Source organism: Balaenoptera physalus (genome assembly GCF_965194825.1).
Source record: "Balaenoptera physalus genome assembly, chromosome: 9".
Classification (NCBI taxonomy): Eukaryota; Metazoa; Chordata; class Mammalia; order Artiodactyla; family Balaenopteridae; genus Balaenoptera; species Balaenoptera physalus.
In genome coordinates, this window is record NC_138888.1 from 39766187 (window position 1) to 39787621 (window position 21435).

General features: G+C 35.8%; 1 long non-coding RNA gene across 4 annotated transcripts in view; it reads left to right on the forward strand.

The window, feature by feature from the left end:
* LOC309666931 overlaps window positions 1–21435 on the forward strand; it is a 281226-nt gene that overhangs the window by 27910 nt on the left and 231881 nt on the right. For all 4 annotated transcript variants that reach the window (XR_014267359.1, XR_014267360.1, XR_014267361.1 and 1 more), the window contains exons 2-3: window positions 3049–3240; window positions 16597–16735. This is a non-coding gene — a long non-coding RNA (uncharacterized lncRNA). The remainder of the gene's footprint in view (window positions 1–3048; window positions 3241–16596; window positions 16736–21435) is intronic.

The window sequence follows — 21435 nt, forward strand, 5'->3', positions numbered from 1 at the left end:
AAAAAAAAATATATATATTGGTTCTCCCAAAGTCCACCGCCACAGTTTGGGATGATTTGTTGTGTATTCAGGTATTCCACAGATGCAGGTACATCAAGCTGATTGTGGAGATTTAATCCGCTGCTCCTGAGGCTGCTGGAAGAGATTTCCCTTTCTCTTCTTTGTTCGCACAGCTCCCGCGGTTCAGCTTTGGATGTGGCCTCGCCTCTGTGTGTAGGTCGCCTGAGGGCATCTGTTCTTTGCTCAGACAGGATGGGGTTAAAGAAGCAGCTGCTTCGGGGGCTCTGGCTCACTCAGGCCGGGGGGAGGGAGGGGTATGGAGGAGGCGGGGCGAGCCTGCGGCGGCAGAGGCCGGCAGGACGTTGCACCAGCCTGAGGCGCGCCGTGTGTTTTCCCGGGTAAGTTGTCCCTGGATCACGGGACCCTGGCAGTGGCGGGCTGCACCGGCTCCCAGGAGGGGCGGTGTGGAGAGTGACCTGTGCTTGCACACAGGCTTCTTGGTGGCGGCAGCAGCAGCCTTAGCGTCTCACGCCCGTCTCTGGGGTCCTCGCTGATGGCCGCGGCTCGCGCCCGTGTCTGGAGCTCCTTTAAGCGGCGCTTTTAATCCCCTCTCCTCACGCACCAGGAAACAAAGAGGCAAGAAAAAGTCTCTTGCCTCTTCAGCAGCTCCAGACATTTTCCCGGACTCCTTCTCGGCTAGCTGTGGCGCACTAGCCCCTTCAGGCTGTGTTCACGCAGCCAACCCCAGTCCTCTCCCTGGGATCTGATGGAAGCCCGAGCCTCAGCTCCCAGCCCCCGCCCGCCCCGGCGGGGGAGCAGACAAGCCTCTCGGGCTGGTGAGTGCTGCTCGGCGCCGAGCCTCCATGCGGGAATCTCTCCGCTTTGCCCTCCGCACCCCTGTTGCTGTGCTCTCCTCCGTGGCTCCGAAGCTTCCCCCCTCTGCCACCCGCAGTCTCCACCCGTGAAGGGGCTTCCTAGTGTGTGGAAACCTTTCCTCCTTTACAGCTCCCTCCCACTGGCGCAGGTCCTGTCCCTATGCTTTTGTCTCTGTTTTTTCTTTTTTCTTTTGCCCTACCCAGGTACGTGGGGGAGTTTTTTGCCTTTTGGGAGGTCTGAGTTCTTCTGCCAGCATTCAGTAGGTGTTCTGTAGGAGTTGTTCCACATGTAGATGTATTTCTGACATATTTGTGGGTTGGAAGGTGATTTCCACGTCTTACTCTTCTGCCATCTTGAAGCTCCTCCTGAGTACCTTTTAAAAAACAGGTTAAACCCATTGGAAAGTTAGTTAAAAGCACTTTCTACTTTGGAAAAAAACTCAAAACTTTATCAAGACTTTAGGTGCATAGGTGATCTTTGCACTTTGTGTTTTGTTTTTCCCCATCTGTATCCAAGATATGTCCACGTCCTGTAGTTACTGCTTTGACCTGCATTATTCTTTCTCTACCCTCAGCCACTTTCCTGACTCAAGTCCTCATTGTCTCTTTCATGTTGAATTTCATCAGTTGGTAGACTGGTCTTCTTATGTCTAGTCTCATTTTTTTAGAAAAGTTATTAGTGATAAATATTTGTGCTCTTCAGCAGTATTTTCAATTCTCTTCCTTCCAGCACAAGGTAAAGCTGCACTGTTTTGTCCCTGTGTGAAATGTGAGATGTGACATGTGTCACTTCTTATTGGGAACCTATCAGGACAAGGGCTCAAGTCACTTGTCCCCTACCCTCTTTTGCTATTATTGCTGGTGATGCTCACGTGTGAAGGCTCTGCCAGCCAGCGTCCTTGAATGAGGATGAAATGGAATAGCACCCTTGTCTCCACCCTAAACCTGAGACAAACCAAGAAATAAATTTTAGTTGTTTTAAGCCACTGAGAATTTTAGATTTTTTTTTTTTAATTTTATTTATTTATTTATTTATGGCTGTGTTGGGTCTTCGTTTCTGTGCGAGGGCTTTCTCTAGTTGTGGCAAGCGGGGGCCACTCTTCATCGCGGTGCTCGGGCCTCTCACTGTCGCGGCCTCTCTTGTTGCGGAGCACAGGCTCCAGACGCGCAGGCTCAGTAATTGTGGCTCACGGGCCCAGTTGCTCCGCGGCATGTGGGCTCTTCCCAGACCAGGGCTTGAACCCGTGTCCCCTGCATTGGCAGGCAGATTCTCAACCACTGTGCCACCAGGGAAGCCCGAGAATTTTAGATTTTTGACTGCAACATAACATAGACTTTCTTTACTGATAGACCATTCTACTCACAAAATAAATCTTTGAAGAGTAGTCTTTCAGTATGCAAATCTTGTGCTGTTACCACTGTGCTCAAAATTCTTTTTGTGGGACCCCAAGATAGATAAATAAAAACAAAATTCCTAACTCTGGTACCCAAGGCCCTTTATGAACTGGCTTCTAATTATTAAAACTAATAAAAGAATTTATTAATGTGACAAATTTTAAAAATATGAAAATATATAGATTTCCTATATATAATATAATGGAGTGAAAAAATCTTCAGTTATATCATCAGCTTTCCCCCTTTCTCACTATACTCTTTAACTGTGCCATTTATAGTACACATTTAAATAATACCCGTTTCTAGGTCTTTGCCAAATTTAACTCAATATGGATTTTCCATTAACAGATGACTATAATCTTCTTTCATCCTAAACTTTTAGTATTCACAACAATCGGTGGGGAAAGTACATTTATTGTGACAAATGAGAGGAGCTTGTTTTTGGGGATCATAGAGAGGTGGGTGGGGAATCCTGCCTGGGGCATTTACTAGTTGCATCACCTGAGACCTGATTTCTAACTGCTTTGAATTTCAGACCCCTCCTTTACAGAATTAGGATGACAATCCCTACCATAGACAATTGTGAGGTTTAAATTAAATTATGCATTTAAAGGGCTTGACATAGAGGTAGAGCTCAATTATTACTGGTTCATTCTTTTGCAGATGAGTATATAGAAGCTCAGAGTTGAACACCCGATGAGTTTCTACTCTTTTCCAGGTTTTGGCCTTCCAGGCTTTGTACATTCAAAACTGATTTAAATTTCCTATTTCCTTCCAGATTGTCACTTCCTTTAGTTCCTTTTCTTTATTCTTCAATATCTATGAACCCTGCTGTTGTTGGGGGAGAGGAGGCTGCACAGAGACAAGACTCACATCACAAGAGCCCTCGAAGCCTTCTTGGAATCATATGGAATCCTTAGGTGGTGATTTGGAAAGTACTGCTAGAAGCATCTCTCATCACTTCTAAAAGGTATATATCCTTCAGTCTATCCCTGACAAGTGCTTTAGGGAAGCAATTTCTTGTGACTACAGGTAAAAAAATCTGCAAATTAAGGCTCATAAACATGTGGAGGATTCTTTCTCGTAATGGTGATATCTCAAGGCAATATATCAGGGCAGCTTGGGATTTGTTGGTAACTCAGAAAAATAAAGAACCCAGATACTTCTTAATATTACTGTCATTATATTGTCAATTGTCTTTTTCTAACACCAGAGATTTTAAAGAGGTAGGAATTAGAATGTCTATTAATGTCATATATTCAATAGCTTTTGGAATGTAGAAAATTTCCTTGTTGCTTGGAGAATCATTTCTTCCTCTTGAAAAAAGAAATGTCAGCATTTTTAGTGGTGAAACTCCAAAATTTCATTCAATTCTTTACCATATGTAAACTATTATGCCATAATAAAAATTATGTTAAAAAAACCCAACAATGTAAAAGCATAGGCAAATCGTAATCTCAAGTTAGGTAGAGTAAACATGTTAAAAAAAAATATGCAATATAAGCATGATTTATAAGAAAAAAACCAATCTGTAGATATTTACATGGAAACACAGCAAGATATTAATAGTGGACACCTCTGCAGAGTAATGTTAGGTGATCTTTAGTTTCTATTTCTTAATTTACTGTATTTTCTAAAGTTTGTACAATGACCCACATATTTTATTGCTATTATAAATGTAATTACTCACATATATGTATATATATGAAATTTATCTATTTTGCATATTTCTGAAATTGGTCACATTACAGTGCTCTTATTAATTCTTGTTAGTGCTATCAGTTGACTTACTATTTAGCAACCCAGAAACATGTTAAATAATAGTCAATAACCATGTGTTAGTTGTGATTTTAAAAGAAATTCTCTACTATGTTATTATAGGTATGCTAGCTCTCATTTTTACATAAATATTATTTATTAAGTTACAGAAACCCCATTTTTAGACTTATGTCTCAAATACCTATTCGGCATCCTGCTTGAGTGTCATGCCAGCCTGTTAGAGACAGTTCATTTTTCACTGTTATGCCTTCTCCTCTTCTTCCTTTTAATAATAGACTCCCCTAAGATGAAGCTGAGCATATGGCTGTCCTCCTAGAGGCCATGTGAGGTGTAAGTAAGCTTTGTCTAGTGTGATGGGAGCAGAAGTGATGTCTTCAACTTCTGGATCATGTTATTATAAGGAAGTGGTTTGCATTCCACTGTCTTCCCTTTCCGCTGGCTGGAATTAGGCAACAACAGTGTCTACTGCTTCAGATCTATGTTGCCACTTCTGAGGATGTAGCAACAACTAATCCTATTACGAGTGTCTAGCCTATGTGTCCAAAGCAACATAGTTCAAATCTTAATCTCTTCTGCCCCTTTCTTCACATCTTCTCTTCCCTGAAATGCCCCATTGTTATGATTTATCACACCTACTCCATTCAGCAAATCTGTCCCCATATTTTCAAAATATATCTCCAACCGAACCACTCCTTAACATTTTTCTCCCTGGGCTAGACTAGTCTGACGATATTCTCCTAACTGTTCTTCTATTCTTGTGGCTTATAATATGTTCCCCACGTAGCAGAGTGCCTTTTTAAAAATGGAAATCAGGTTACATCACTTCTGCTTACAACTCTCCAATTGGCATCTGTTAACGCTTAAAATAAAATTCTAGCAAGAAAGTTTCTTTGAGATCTGGCCTCTGTCTTCTTCTCTGGCTACATCTCTTACCATTTTCTTCCTACCCAAATCTTATCTACCAACACTGGCTTTCTTACTGCCCCCAAGACATACCATCCTTATTCTCACCTTGGGGACTTTATATTTGTTATTTCTCTGCCTTCAAAGTTCTTCTTTCAAATATTGTCTTAGCAAACTCTTCTCTGCATCATCCAAACTTATCTGAGCAGTTTTTCCCCACTTGCCTTCTAAAACAGCTGTTTCTTTCTAAATGACACATTTCCTTCCTTCATAAGGTGATCTAACACCTTAGTATTACCTGAAATTATATTATTTATTCTTTTTAAAAAATATTTAATATATTTTTCTGTCACTATAATATAAATTCCATGGTGGTATGGATGTTGTATTGCTTATCCTATATTTCCAGAACTTAAACAGTGCCTGGAACAGAATGGGTACTCAAAAAATATTTGTTTAATAAATCAATATTTAGTATTACATAAAATGATCAATTTTATATTTTATCTATTGATATACTTAATTTATTAATATATTTGCTACTATACTTTTATTTCTAGACTAAACTCTTCCTGATCATGCTCCCTTTAATTTGATGTTAGATAATTTTTTCCTAGTATTTTTATTGATATTTATAGATGAGACTAATCAATAGATTTTGGGGTTATCTTTAAAAGCTTCATAAAATGAACTGCAGTCTTCTACCTTTTTCTATGCTTCAACATATTCTATAGAAGAAATATTATCTGTTCCTTGTTAATATGAAAGAAAGCACCCATGAAATTGTTAAAACCAGGATAGTTAAATAATTCTTTTATTACTTTAAAAATCCTTTAATGATTAACAGTTTAACTAGGTATTTGATTTCTTCTTTTTCAATAATAATTCATTTTTTCCTAGAAAAATATTAATCTTATTGAAATTTTCAAGTTTAATACCAATGACATTTTATACAATTTTATGATGATTTTAATACCTGTCTTCGGTAGTCTTATCCCCTTCTCATTCACAGGTGTGTGTGTGTGTGTGTGTGTGTGTGTATGTGTGTTTGGTAGTTTAGATTAGCCAAAAGTTACTTCTGCCTGGAAAAAACACATTTTTTCTCAAGTTACCTCTCTTCCTTTCCTCCTTGAATGGATACCTCCTACTTATTCTTTATGACTCAATTTAAACAGAACTTCCTTAGGAAAGTCACACTGATTGCCTCATTTCAGTGAGGTTCCAACTGCAGTCCACCATATCTCAATGTATTGTTAACTTTGGCTAACTATAAGCAGTTATTGAAAAAAATAAGCAAGATAAAACACAGTACCTATATATATATGTGGCTTGGAAGGGACCTGTGTAGGGTTTCTGGAGAGCTGGAAATTTTCTATTTCTTAATTTGGTGATGTTAAATGGATTGTTACTTAGTGATAATTTACTGAACTGTATAATTGTTTTTATACATCCTGAAGATTCTTGATGTTATATTTCACAATAAATGGTTTGTAAAACTTGATACACTATTCTTATTTTTCTCTTTTTTTCTGGTGAGAACTTCACCACAGAGTTGACCATTGTCTAAAGACAGAATTTGGGCACTGTTGATGTGACAATTTGGAGTTAGCAAAAGATTTAAAGTAGGAAACTCACCATAAAATTAGAAGAACAAACCTAGAAGTAGAGAAACCAGTTATGAAGCCATTTCAATAGTTCCTTTGAGACTTCACTTCTGGAAAAGATGGAGTTACAGTAACTAGATTTACCATCACACCTGACTCAACCAGATCACGAACAAAATGCATGAGGTAATAGTTTTAAAGGCATTGTATATCAGGCAATAAAGAACAGTGATTCTTTTTTTTTTTTAACATCTTTATTGGAGTATAATTGCTTTACAATGGTGTGTTAGTTTCTGCTTTATAACAAAGTGAATCAGCTATACATATACATATATCCCCATATCTCCTCCCTCTTGCATCTCCCTCCCACCCTCCCTGTCCCACCTCTCTAGGTGGACACAAAGCACGGAGCTGTTCTCCCTGTGCTATGCGGCTGCTTCCCACTAGCTATCTATTTTACATTTGGTAGTGTATATGTGTCCATGCCACTCTCACTTCATTCCAGCTTACCCTTCCCAATCCTTGTGTCCTCAAGTCTATTCTCTAAGTCTGCGTCTTTATTCCTGTCCTGCCCCTAGGTCCTTCAGAACCTTTTTTTTTTTTTTTTTAAATTCCATATATATGTGTTAGCATACGGTATTTATTTTTCTCTTTCTGACTTACTTCACTCTGTATGACAGACTCTAGGTCCATCCACCTCACTACAAATAACTCAATTTTGTTTCTCTTTATGGCTGAGTAATATTCCATTGTATATATGTGTCACATCTTCTTTATCTATTCATCTGTCAGTGGGCATTTAGGTTGCTTCCATGTCCTGGCTATTGTAAGTAGTGCTGCAATGAACGTTGTGGTACATGACTCTTTTTGAATTATGGTTTTCTCAGGGTATATGTCCAGTAGTGGGATTGCTGGGTGTATGGTAGTTCTATTTTTAGTTTTTTAAGGAACCTCCATACTGTTCTCCATAGTGGCTGTATCAATTTACATTCTCACCAACAGTGCAAGAGGGTTCTCTTTTCTCCACACCCTCTCCAGCATTTATTGTTTGTAGATTTTTTGATGATGGCCATTCTGACTGGTGTGAGGTGATATCTCATTGTAGTTTTGATTTGTCTTTCTCTAATGATTAGTGATGTTGAGCATCTTTTCATGTGTTTGTTGGCAATCTAGGACAGTGATTCTTGAGACACTGGAAACAAATGAGGTGAGGCCTACAGTTCTCCAAGTGAATTTCTTGACAGTGAGTCCAAGCCCTTGTGTAGGGAGGAAGAATCCAGGCAGAGCCCAGCAGACTCCTTAAGTAGATGACATGGAGCTGACCATCTGGGGAGATGAAGGCAGTTAGAGTTCACAGGACAGAGTGTTGGAGAGGAGAGAGCTACACAGAAAGAGAACTTCTAAGATAGGCAGAGTCACCCTCTAGTATTCAGCTGATTACTTATCAGCTCATTCATGTAAGGAGATTATCTAGGACAATCCAAAAGGATTAGACAGAGCAATGTCTAAGATTCATACAAGAACTGGAATAGTGCCTGTTCCTACCAGTCAGACTGGAAAAGCTTATGATAAATGGGGCTTTAGGTAGAGCACCTAAGAGAGTCTTGGTTCATTAGTAGGAAATAATTAGCCTAAAGGTTGCTCTGGTTCTGCCTAACAAAGCTTAAAAACAAGACATAATGGGATCTGTTTCTAAAAAACTTAGCTGCATTCCAGAACAAAGTTCAAGAATATTTCTAGTAAAAGAAAAATATCTAGTGACCAATAAGGTAAAATTCATAGTGTCTGGCATCTAATAAAAATTATTTGACTTTCAGAAAAGATGGACAATATGACCCATAATAAGTAGAAAAACAATCAATTAAAATATACCTAGAATTTAAACAGATGCTAGAATTAGCAGACAAGGACATCAAAAGTTATAACTGTATATATTTTATATGTTCAAAATGTTTTGCAGAGACATAAAAGCTTTAAAAAATACAAACAAACTCCCCCAAACAAAAACTGCAATGTCTGAAATGAAAAATACACTGGATGGGATGAATACTTGACTGGATTTTGAAGAAGAAAAGATCAAGAAAATATTGAATTTGAATACACAGCAATATGAACTTTCTGGAGATAAAAAGCAAAAAAATGCACAGAACATCAGTGATTTATGAAACAATTTCAAGAGAACGACTATATGTGTAATTGGAGTCCCCAAAGGAGAAGAGGGAGAGAGTAGGAGACAGGAAGAAAAAATTGAGGAAATAATGGCTGAAAATTTTCCAAATTTTAAGAAAAACTATAAACCCACAGATACAAGAAGCTCAACAAATCTCAAGCACAGAAACATGAAAAAAAATATAACAAGGCATACAGCAATTAAAATAATAATAATCTGCTAGAAAAATCTTTAAAGGATCCAGTGAAAAAAGACATATGTACAAATGTCTTAGAACAAAGTCAAGAGTCATAGCAAATTTTTCTTCAAAAAGTATGTAAGAAGACAGTAGAACATCTTTAAAATACTAGGAAAAAACTCTAAAACTAGAATACTATACCAAATAAAAATATCTTTCGAAAAAGAAAGTAAAGTATTTTTTACACACATATAAGAGCTGGAAGAATCCAACACCAGAAGAACCACACTAAAAACATATTTTAAAAAGTTCTTCAGGTAGAAAAAGAATGATATCTCTCCATTTATTTAAGTCTTCTTTGCTTTCTTTAATCAGTGTTCTGCAGTTTTCAGCATATGAATATTTCATATATTTTATTATATTTACACCCCATTATTCATATGTGTGGTGCTATTATAAATGACACCAGTTTTTAAAATGTTTAATTTCTAATTTTCCATTGCTAGTATATAGAAATGCAATTGATTTTTGTATGTAGATCTTGTATCCTACAGTCTTGCAGTAATCTGTGGGTATGGTGAATTACATTAATTAATTTTCAAATGGAACTAGAGCTTGCCCCCCAATATTAATGGGCCAGAGAGCAAGGCCAAACAACAGAGTCTGATCCAAGGATGTCAGTCTCAGTCAAGGTTGCTTTTGCCTTATTTTTCTATAGAATCAAGAAATAAACTACATGAAATATAAACCAGATATCAAGAACAAGACAGCATGAGAAAGTATACCCCTCACAAACTCACTTATACCTAAGAGAGCATGCTGTCAGTTCAGGGGTCATAGCAGTCAGTGTGGATAGACAATCCATAACCATGGGTGATTCCTGTCTTTTATTCTTCTTTATCATTTTTTTATCTGAGAGGGTATTCTTTCAGTTCACTTCAAGTTATTTCATCCTAATGTTTGCATCTGGGTTATCTTTCTTGCTGCAATACAGGTTTACAACCTACACTATTTTGTTGTTCACACTCAGTGCTCCACCATGGAGCCTGCTACTCAAGGTTTCAATATGGGCCTAGCCATGACATACCATAATAAGCTTATGATCAGTATGTGCAAAGAAATTCTGGTAATCATACAAAAAGGAGTTAAACAACATTTCAGAAATATATATATTTTCCTGAGGGATGAAAGAAGTGTGTAAATAATCACAAATTTTAAAGTGATATATGCACACCAGAAAACTACTAGAGCTCATCAATGAATTCAGTAAAGTTGCAGGATACAAAATTAATATATAGAAATTTGTTGTATTTCTATACACTAACAATGAAATATCAGAAAGAGAAATTAAGAAAACAATCACATTTAACATCACATCAAAAAGAATAAAATATGTAGGAATAAACCTACTTAAGGAGGTAAAAGGCCTATACTCCAAAAACTCTAAGATGCTGACGAGAGAAATTGAGGACAACACAAACAGATGGAAAGATAAAGGGAACCCTCCTACATTTTTGGTGAGATGTAAATTGGTGCAGCCACTATGGAGAACAGTATGGAGGTTCCTTTAAAAACTAAAAATAGAGCTACCATATTATCCAACAATGCCACTCCTGGGCATATATCTGGAAAAGACAAAAACTCTAATTTGAAAAGATACATGCACCACAATGTTCATAGCAGCACTATTTACAATAGCCAAGACATGGAAGCAACCTAAGTGTCCATTGACAGATGAATGGATAAAGAAGATGTGGTATGTATACACAATAGAATATTACTCAGTCATAAAAAAGAATGAATGCCATTTGTAGTAACATGGATGGACCTAGAGATTATCATATTGAATGAAGTAACTCAGACAGAGAAAGATAAATTATATCACTTATAAGTGGAATCTAAAACAGTGATACAAATGACCTTATTTACAAAACAGAAATAGACTGACAGACATAGAAAACAAACTTACAGTTACCAAAGGGTAAGTGCAGGGAGAGATAAATTAGGAGATTGGGATTAACAGATATACACTACTATATATAAAAGAGATAAACAACAAAGGTCCTACTGTATAGCACAAAGAACTATATTCAATATCCTGTAATAAACCATAATGGAAAAGAATATTAAAAAGTTATATATATGTACTTCCCTGGTGTTGCAGCGGTTAAGAATCTGCCTGCAAATGCAGGGGACACGGGTTCCATCCCTGGTCCGGGAAAATCCCCCATGCCGTGGAGCAACTAAGCCCGTGAACCACAACTACTGAGCCCACGTGCTGCAACTATTGAAACCCACACGCCTAGAGCCTGTGCTCTGCAACAAGAGAAGCCACCGCAATGAGAAGCCCGCGCACCGCGATGAAGAGTAGCCCTGGCTCGCGGCAACTAGAGAAAGCCCGTGAGCAGCAATGAAGACCCAACGCAGTGGAAAAAAAAATGTTTATATATATATAAATTACTTTGCTGTATACCTGAATCTAACACAACATTGTAAATCAACTATACTTCAATTTAAAAATGTTATATGCAATAAACATGATATAAGTTGAAAAGAGAAAAAACTGGAAAAACTGGAGCAATTTTTCCTGGAAAAGGATATTATAATAATTGTCTTTAAATATTGAGAGGACTGCTGCATAGGAGAAAGAATTAATTTTGTTATATTTAAGTAGAAAACTAAGACTAATGGGTGGAAATATTAAGAAAGGGAGATTTAAAAGTCAATGTAAGGAATAACTTTAGAGCAATTAGAGCTGCTAAAAAATTGAATGACCCATTTTTTAGGTAATGAATTCCCTCTTATTGGAAATGTCAGACAGAGGTAGAAGCGACGTATGTCAGAAATGCTGTCAGTAAAATTTCTGAACTGGTGAGAGTTTGTAAAAAAAGGGATTTCTAATTTTTTTTCCCTAAAGAGCCCAATTAAAGTAGGCCAACAAAAATATTTTTAGAAGGGAGAAAACACTACCTTGGAGACAGAAACATTTAAATCTCTTTCAGACTGAAGAGGCACAAGGACTTTATGTCCAAACAAGCATTTTGAAAAATCTCAGTCCTGTTCATGAAGAAAAATTCTATAAAACCCCACTTAATTAGAATATTAGGATCAGGCTATTTTGTGTCTCTGAGAATAATGGAGATGTACTCTCTCTTCTTGTCCTTTCGTAGTATTTCAGAATGTTTGTTCAAAGAATAGCTGTTTACAAAAATTAGCATATTGCTTTTCTGTCCCTTGTAAATTAGCATCCCTAAGTGGCTAAAAGATTTTTCTAGGCTTGCAAGGGTCTCTATAGCATTCATCAGAGTAACTGAAGCTGAATACATTTTTTTGCTTGCACAAATTTGTTGCTAAGAAGAAAATTTGGTACATCTACTTATGTAATGCTGCTTATCCTTCTCCCTAGGAAACACCGCAATTTTCACAATGTTAGAGATCCCCAAACTTAGCCAAAGCATGCTTTGTGTTTCTTTCGGGATACTGGGCAACAGGGTAGTCTATGGGATAAAAAAAATTCATTACCTCTGTCATTAGAAGACTGAACCTAAACAAAAGCCCTTTAAAAATAAGCAATGTCTGTCATGAAGTGTTTAATGGTGCCAGTTTCAAATAAGTCTTTATTTTAAAGGACATGAATTGTATTTTCCGCTAATCTAAGGTGCTGATAAAACTTATATTCAAGAATTCAGAATACTTAGAAATGGCATCTCAAATGAGATTCTTAAACTACCACTATACCGACTTTGCTACAAATGTAGGTCCTTCAAATTTTGTGACAGGCTTAATAGAGTATGTATTTCTGGTCTCCTTAGCCATCCTATTTGTTCTTGGGTCTGGAACTGACACTTCCAGGTGGAGTTCACCCATGACAAGCTACAGGTCATCATCTAGCTTGCCTCTGCTTTCTTCTGGCATAGTCATGATGGGATTACAGACATCTTCTGTTTCTTTCTGTTAGCACTTTCATCTTCCTGAACAGCAGTCTGATTCCTAGCCAGCCAATTGGATAATAGTGCTTTTTTTGTCTTTATTATTGATCGTAACTTAGTACTTTCTCATCTCTAACATGAATTTTTTTGTGGAAAGATTTATGTCAGTTTCTAAGAAGAGACCTTGAACTCCCTGCTTTGTATTTCTCAGACTCTTAAACCATGTGTTTAATATCTTCTTTGTTACAAATTATTTTAATATTGTCATTTTTCCTATACTTATCTAAGCAGCATACATTTAAAAAATGCTATTAGCATTAATGTAAAAAGTTAATTTGTGTGTCTGTGAATTCAAGTTTGTCAACAATTTCTTATCTGTGTTTAATGCCTTCTTACATTCATAAATCTGAATTAAGGCATTAGGCTAGTTAACTGAGTTAGTAGTATATATTTGTGTGTGTTGGGGGGTGGAGGGGATTGATATTTTATGCCTAGTCTAGCAGTTATTATGTCACCATCAGCCCCAATATCAGAGAACATTAAGTAAGTATGACATCCAAGGTGTACCAAGAGGTAAAGCTAGTCTTCTTGTTCTTCCTGACATTCTTTGGGTTCTTGAGCTTGAACTTGGCAACCAAATGATTGACCTTTGATTTGTCAAACTCTTCTCCACCAAAATGGGTCTCCGGGTTTAGACTTGACTTCAAAGTTTCCATTTTGAATAGGGAACTTGGTAATATCAAAAAAGTCTCTTCCAAGGACCAAATCATTATTTAACTCTATACAGCGATATTCTTGTCCAAAGAATAAGAACTAGCACAACGAGTTGGCCCTTTCCTGATTCAAGGTCTTATTAAATAAAAGATCGCTTTCTTTTCTCTGTAAAGGAAAGAAACAATTTTAGTATAAATCATAAATTACAAGGAGATGTGCTTCAATATTTAAAGTGGAATGAATGATATAAAATTTTAAATTGTGAAGAATTAGGATTGATTCTTTTTCATGGTATAATTTTGACCCTCCCAAGTGTTTAATGGTCATGTAATTAAACAGTTTTTCTGCTTTCCCTTACTTATCTGCATTTGGATTAATGTGGATAATCCAAATCAGTATCTGTATCTGGATACTGATCAAGTTCTTTATTTTCTAGCTCTAAATTTTCCTATATACAGATCCAATGCCTTAGTAATAAGAAATTAAATGTTAAATGGAAACTCAATTGAAGGTCATTTTGTCTTGTTCCATTACAGCAGAACCACAAAATAACCACACTTAGTGAGATCTGACTTTCCGTATAATTTTCTACCCAATGATATAATATCTTTATAATTTACTTCTTTTCTGAGCCAGTTTCTTTATTAGCAAAATGTCTATTTGGCAGTAATATTTTTGTCCTTTTTAAAATGTGGAAAAAAAACCCTCCACCTGCATTTCAATTATCAGTGGATTTAGAGTTTTGGTCTTTGTTTGACTCACCTACTATTTGTCCTACTAAGAGACCTTAGCAGGTGTAGGGAAATGTAGTGGGTTTTGAAGGACATGCAGATAGAAAAAGGAAAAAATATCAAATTCAAGGACAATAGGTGAACAATCACCCAACTTTCTCACGGTGGTAATTTATTACATCCGGAAATGCTGGGCTCTTCAATTTTTTTATTTCATTGTGGAAATTGTGAGGAGAGAACAGGATATAATATGCCAGAAGTATGTCAAAAAAAAAATGAGATGAAAACAGAAAATAATGAGACAAACTCTTTTCATTTTCTGCATGAAACAGCAAAGGAAGATGTGTCTTTTCATTTTGTCCAGATGTCATATCCATTATTTCCTTTTGGAAGTTTTTTCAAAAAAATCTGGATTCTTTGCTCTGGACTTCTTTGTAGCAATGAGTGTTACAGTTAAGGTTTTTGATACATATTGGGGATTATCAATGTCAACAAGATTTGAGGACCAGAAATTGTAGGCAGTAAACAATGAATTGATATGAGAAAATTGTGAAAAGTATAATGTTTTGTACAATGTAAATTATTGCATCTATTATTAGTGATAACATTAAATGCCCTTTGTAATTTACTTGAATGTTATGATTTATTTTTATTATTTTCATGTTTGTAAGGGTTTACATTTAAGGGAAGTGCTAAGGTGTTCAATCTTTCTAACATTTTATTAAATATTAAAATTGGGGTTTTTTTGGATGTAATTTTATTTACTCCTTAGCTGATTTGATGCTTGAACCTGAATTATATTCACCCAGGTACAAGTGAGGGGAAAATTAGGATAGGGATTTATTTTCCCTCATGTTTAACTGGTTTTTTGTACTGTCTTGAAATATACATGCTACTTTTCTGGCATTTAATCATTACTGCATAGCTCAATACACATTTTTTTTTAGAAATCTGGCCTATTTATTTTCAAAGAAGATTGTGTTTTTGAAATATTATGAACATTTGAATCCTTGAGATCAGATTACATGTGAACAGGAATAATAATAGTAAAAAAATACAGAGGAGCAATGACACAGTAATATAGACAAAATTTGTATTTGGTTTTGAGTTATGTTTTGAGCTAGAGTTGAACAATGTCATAATTGATATTCTATGAACTAAAGTACTTCCAACAAAATAATGTATCAAGATGTGTTAGAAACAGCTTAATTCCCAGTTCAATATCTTATTACTTATAATTTTGTGGGGAATGCTTAAATTGGTTGCATTTGTGAACTTAATTTAAAATGTTGTCTCTTTGCTCAATCTCATCTTACTATTATATCATATCATTTTGTGTTTCTTTGGGACTAGGAAAATAAATGTTTATAATTTTTAAAAGATGTAGTTTAGCAACTAAACTGCTGGCTAAATGTAGAACAAGTAGATACAGATAAGGTTAACATCTATAAGAACCATTGCAAAGAGAAGAGATAATCACCTAGTAGGAAAAACTTGGAATATATAGTCAAGAGATCTGGATTTACCCATGGATTTACAACTAATTTTCTATTTCTTCTTTTTCCAATTAACCTCTCTGAGTCTTAGTTTTCTTATCTGCAAAATGTGGCTTAGAACTTCTATTACTTCAAATGTTTGCCAAAGGAAGTGAGACATCAACTACAATGCAACAGCCACAATAAAAAGATAACCTTTTCCATAGGTAGCTTACTGGGTTGTTGTATGAATCCAGTTAATAATATAGAGCTTTATAAACTCTAAACTAAGCAAATACTATTTTTAACAAAACGATAACTGGGTAATGCTGAGAGAGAGCACTGAACGTTAGTTTGGACTGTAAACTCCAGTGAAGAGAATTGTGACTATAAGCTTGTGCTTGTTGAGGTACAATGAGGAGGATTTGGTGAGAGAATGAGAGAACTATTTAGACAAGACAGGGTTGGGTACAACTGGATACCATTTTTTAGGGTTAGTCTTTGATTTATACCAGCATAATCATGTACTTCAAAAATTGAAAACCTTTTGCATAAACATGACAATTTTATTTGCCTTATCTTTACAAGGGAGATACATTACAACCTAAATGACAGATGAAGAAACTGAGAGACCCAGTGGTTAAATGCCTTAGCCAAGGTCATAAAACTAAGGAATGTCAGGGCCAGTATCAAACCCTGGGATTCTTAACTCCTAAGGTGGTGTGGTTTCTGCCACATTGTCAGTGATGGTTTGGATATGGGATGATGAAGTAATGAATATGGATAAAAGTTTAAAATGCTTGGACCCAATATCTGTTTTTTGAATCTATCATTTTCTGCCAGGAGAGTGCTGAAGCCAGGAAACTGCTCCCTCAGTGAGAATTAGAGGAAGAAACCACTTGAATCACATATGAAACATTCAGCCCAATCAAAGCAACCTTCAAGAGCTGAAAAGTAACCACAGCTTTGAGAGTCCATGCAAGTAAGCCAATAAATCATATTTATTAAATGTCTCATTAAAGTGACATTGAGATCTAGTCTTTTGCCTACATGATTTCAAGGTGCCAAATTTAAAGATGGTAACAAATAGCAAAATACCCGGAACTTCTAGGAAGGACAAGGGAAGGAGGCGAACCACTCTTTCCCTGGGGAAAAAAAAGTGCTATTGATATATTTATGCAGTTAAATCCTATCAGGAAGATATGACAAAGAAAATTATTGGATAATGACAGAGATTTTGAGGTTCCTAAAATATGTACTATTTCAGGAAATATTTAATGTCATAACATCATTGCTTAACAGAATAATTTGGACACCTTTAGAGAGTGTTTCTGTGATTTGATCTGCTTATTAAAATACTTGTATTTGAAGGGTTTAGGTTTATTTTATACTTTTTATCTTTTCCCTTTCTCATGTTATTTTCATATGTAGATATCCTTTGAACATTTATTGACCATGTTTTAGTAACTATGAGTACATCAATTTATCACATTACAATTTATATTCGATAATTATTTATATAAAAAAGAATCACTTACTTTGCATAGAAAATAACTAATTTCACTTAAATGAGGTTTTGAAATAAATTATGGTGGGTAGAAGAGGATCCAGGTCCATAGACTCTGCTTCTTATGGTAGTATTTTGTAGATATGTAGTAGAATCTCAATAAATGTTACCTGAATCATTGAAAAAATAGATGGGATTATCTCTGAGCCTTAGTTTCCTCACATATAAAAGGAAGATAAAAATACCTATGATAATGTTGTTTTTAATGAGGAAATTTATATCTAATTTCTATTGTAGTGACTGGAACACAACAGCTGCTTAAAAATCATAGGTGTTACATAAATATGTTTCCTCTCCCACTTCCTGTTCTTTTTCCTTTGATTCATTTTAGGTGGAAATCTTTCTAAAATGTTGCCCATACTTTTCAGAAAATAAAGGTATCTAAAGTAATTTTAATGAAGACTAAGAGCATGGTAATAACGAGCATTAATTGAGTTTTACTATGTCCTAAGAGCCATAGGAATTATTATTCTCTTCTTAAATATGAGGAAATCAAAGCTCAGATAGGAAAAACAATATCCCCAAAGCCATGTAGTCATTAAAAGAAGGAGTCAGAGTTTGAATCTAAGCTTTTGGACTGCCAAATTCCTGTGCTTAGCCCTAATGCCATACTGTCATGGTTATGAATAGTGATTCTCATATTGGGCTTGAATACAGGGAAACAGTTAGAAATTACTAATGCTTGTTTGTCCTACACTGAATATTCTAAGTAGACTAATACTAATGTGCTTTTAAAAGTTCAGGCTGTTTTTGATGATTTTCTGTTCTTATGCCTATTAACTTAAGTCATTTTTTCCTTCATAGTCCAGGAGAGAGAGTGCTTTTATTTCACTGCACTGCTGTTTTGTAGGTTGAGAAATCATATAACAATATGTTTAAGAATCTGGATAAGACAAAAGTAAATATGCCTGAGGTCTTCTTCTTTTACTAAAAGATATAAAATTTAGTGTGTGAACTTCTGAGGTGAACTCATTACTAATCCAACTAATGCTTATTAAGTGTTGGGCATTAGGTGGCACACAAAAATGGGAAAGACTTGTCCCTTACCCATAGACTTTACAATGAAGTCATACAAGGTACAATATTATATACAGATAAAAAGCTACAAGATAGGTTGTATGTTTAAATCAGAGAATACTCATTTTTAAGTTGGGGAGAAGACAATATAAAAATTGTGAGCATACCTGGAGCAGAGAGTATCAGTAGATTTTCCTTAAGTTGAATTGAACTCTTTAAGTTGAATTCCAAGATCCTAAAGGTCTTAATGAATATAAAGAGCAAATAATAAAGGGCAGCAAATACATGGATAAAAATTAAACAGTAGGAAAGCTTATATTCTGAATAATGTCTTCTGAATAAGTGTATTTTAACTAAATTCTTGAGTTGGAATATAAAGATGGGATGAGTTGTTTTTATGTGTACCCCTTCCCTTGCCCAACACCTGTTCCATTTCTGTGCTGCACTGAAATTGACTGGTAGCTATTTCTGTAGCATTTACTAGTATGGAAGATTGTATTTTCCAAAAATGGCTGCAACAGTATTTGCCATCACATATGCTTTTCAGCAAAGCAACAATAGAACATATTTCTGGACAGCAGAAAGCAGATGGAAGTGAATGTATGATTAAACAGAGCAAAAGAAATTATGGTCCAGATCACTCTATGTAAGGGCTGCAGGGGAGGGAGGAGCCAATCTCTCAGTGAAAATCTTGGGGGTAAGGAGTAGAGTTGAAATCAGGAGCATGGAAGATATCTCTTATAAAATTGCTTCTTCTGGTCTTACCCCTCCCACCTGCACATGCCTATGTGCTAAACAGGCAGCTGGGATTTACCCACATGCAAAAAAATTCAGCAAAGGGCTTTCTCTAGAACAATTGAAAAATTTTTCTGAGGAAGAACTAAGGTTGCCTGAGGTGGATTTTAGTGTCTAGAGAAAACCCTATTTATGTTGACATCTGGGGACCTAAACCTCCAGGTAGACTTCTTATCTGTACTCTCCAACTTGAAACTTGCCCTTTGACAAGCTCTACCCAATGACTCAGATCGCTGTCTTCCTTCCCTTTCAAATGCATAAATGCAACAGCAGAGGAAACCACCCAACCACCTTGAATCATCAGCCTATTCATTTATTATTAAAAGTAAAGGGACCTCTAGATGTCATTAGACATGTGAGTATAACTAGCGGCGTAGAAGAGAAAGATCATAATTAACAAAACAACAAAACCCAGGGCAAGCAGAGATAATTTGGGAAAGAAAGAGAATATGAAAAATGATAATTTCTATATTTAGGGAAATTCAAAAGTTATTATATTCCCATAAACAGAAGAAAATAATTTAAAAAATGAATGATCAGAGAAAACAGGAGGTTTTGGATATTTAAAAAAGAGAATTGCCAAAATATGGTTTAATGAAAGAGCTAGAAGCTGAAATCGATCAAACCTTCTAATATGTAGGAAGAAAAAAAAGATAGAAAATATGAAAAAATGATAAGAGAAATAGCGGATTCCTCCAAAAGGCCCAATTTCTGAACATCTCACTGTATAGGAGTCTCAAAAGAGAGAACAGAATATATGAAAGGGAGCAAATAATCACATAAATAATAAAAGCAAAATTTCCCAACGCTGAAAAAGGAAATTTCTTCTGACTAGAAATGCTTACCTTAGCCTGACCAGGATACATGAAAATTACATCCTTATGAAATTTCCACATACAAAATATAAAGACAAGATTCCGAAATTTACCAGAAAGTTGATGAGGAGAGTATAAGAATATAAAGAATAGGAGGAGAATATATGAATATAAAGAATAGGAGGAGAATATAGAGGCAAAGAAGGAGGAGGAACCCTGCTTTCACTCAGTGGGGTGGGAGTAGAGGGGTGGTGAAAAAACAGTAGATGCTTCTGAAGTTCTGAGGGAAAAAGGTTTTGAATTTATGATTTTATACTCAGCTAAAATTGTCAGCTAAAAAGTCCAACTAGAAATATTTTCAAACATGCAAAGATTGAGAAGTCTTACCATCTATGCATTTTTTTTCCTTGAGAAATTGTTTACGGTGTTACTTTAGTAGCGTGTGGGAGAAAACCATGAAAGTGGAAGATCTGAGATCCAAGAAAGCAACCAACTCAGGAATCAGGGAAGGGAAGTGTTTGCATGTAAGCTGTGCAGACAATCTAGAACATAACTGGTTCAGGTTGGAGGAGGGGACTGGTGTGCTCAGGGAGAGTATGTGTCCAGGAAAAAAAAGAAAGATTCCATGAAGTAAATGACCAGATTAAGACAATGGAAAACTCTAGAATATTGTGAACACAGATTATTCTTTTGCCAAAAGGGAAGAGAGCTGAAACTCTAGGGGGAAAAAAATTATATGAATCTGTCATGATTAAAATATTAAGCAAAGTAGACTGTGGTATAAAGTATTAGAAAATAGAGTTGATTTTGATGCTAGCAACATTTCTCTTTGAGTGACACAGGGTATAGGACACTGGACCTGTGAAGAGGAAATATAATTCTAGCACACAGTTTTGAAATATAAATGATTCATAGGCACAATAACAAAGCACTGTATTTAGGGGTTCAGCTATTAGAATTAACCAATAGAAAAACATGCGGACCATTTTTCACTCTCTTTACTCTGCGAGTTTCTAGCACCGTGACATGTCATATGACAGATTTATTGAACTAATTGAGCAATGACATCATGACCAAAATGAAAAAAAATCAAATGTATCAAAAAAAGGCATTTTTGTTTTAACAAAATGCCTTTTGGTTAGTCTACATAGAGAGGATATTAAGTGATCTTAAGACATAAATAATATCACTCCTAATATAAATTATTTCAGTGATTTCTGGTTGTACTTAGAATAAATTCTAAAACTTTTACTCAAGATCCTGTACGTCTAGCTTCCTTTCAACATTTGCTTATAGGGTTTCAGGCTGCATTCTCAGCAACTCCCCTACCTAAAGGCAGTTCCTACCATTATCATCCATCCACACCACCCTGCAACATCACTCTCTATTTCAGCTCAGTATTTGTTATATCATCTCATTCTACTCATTACGGGTAACACAATTGTTTCATTTTAAGCTGGTGTTTACTTTTTGTTTCCCACTAGAAGG